We start from the raw sequence: 1,117 nt of genomic DNA on the forward strand, positions 1-1,117 counted from the left end.
CACCCATTCCCATTCTTTTGGCCCTGGAATTCCCCTATATTGGGGCATATAAAGTTTGCAAGTCCAATGGGCCTAAAAATATGGAACGCTTCACGAATTTGCGTGTCATCCTTGCGCAGGGGCCATGCTAATCTTCTCTGTATCGTTCCAATTTTAGTATATGTGCTGCCGAAGCAAGCACGAGCTGCGTTGTCATGTGCTCCCTGTGGCAGAAACTGGATAACTACGAAGAAATTAGACTCACAGGGAACCTATTCTGCCCCCCGCTTTAGTTCCAAAGGCTTCATTTGGTTCATTTATTCCCATAGGAGCCCAGGATGTCACTCACTATCTCACAGTTGCAGAAACTAGACCCAGCCAGGAACAGCTCTGCACCCATGCAGTCTGGTGATGGAATGTGCTTGCTCTCCTGCTCCCCAGTTGAAATTCTGTTCAGGAAAACAACACATGCCAGGCGTTTTGCTGAACTTCAAGCTGCTCTGGAAATCTGTCTGTCTATACCATGTTCATGGTCAGTGCCACTTGGTTTCTATAAAGTATCTCCTGCGCTCCAAAACAAAGTCGGCTCTCTTTTACCTCCTTCAGGAGGCGATGGTGAGGATGCATCATGATGCTCTTTCACCTTGCAGCTTCTGGAGTTAAACTAAGAGACAGAGTTCTCAGAAATAGGTTGAGGATCTTGTATTGACCCTAGTACTAATCAAGTTAGGTCAGGAGGAAAGGAGCATCAGTTCAAGGAATATAGCAGGAAAGGACCTGAGGGTTGCTGGAGCTTGCCTGTGTTTGATGCTGTACCCTGAGGAAGAGTAGTCCCCTGCAGTTAGGCAGATACTCAACTATGCCAGCAAAGCATCCAAACAGTATCTCAGTCCCACTTTCAAACGTCATTGAAGTCTCCATGGTGGTCTCAGAACAGGCTACCTGCCTCTGGCTAGGAGACGCTGGGTGACAGATGCGTAAAGTGCCACAGTGACTCTCAGTGACCGGCTTGAAAGGTTTACAGGAACTATTCAGCTCTTCCAGCTGAGCAGCAGCGGGTGGGGTGAGGTATTCTGCTTCCTGTACACCACCACAGATCTGCCTGCAGAAGTCCCCTTAATGGATAAGCAGGTACCAC

General features: G+C 48.3%; 1 non-coding gene across 1 annotated transcript; it reads right to left on the bottom strand.

The window, feature by feature from the left end:
- Window positions 1-74: 74 nt before the first annotated feature.
- On the bottom strand, window positions 75-181 carry LOC115029359. The gene has a single exon (XR_003834911.1). It is a non-coding gene; the product is annotated as a U6 spliceosomal RNA (small nuclear RNA).
- Between the last annotated feature and the right edge of the window lie 936 nt (window positions 182-1,117).

This window comes from Mus caroli, chromosome 14 (assembly GCF_900094665.2).
Source record: "Mus caroli chromosome 14, CAROLI_EIJ_v1.1, whole genome shotgun sequence".
Lineage (NCBI taxonomy): Eukaryota > Metazoa > Chordata > Mammalia > Rodentia > Muridae > Mus > Mus caroli.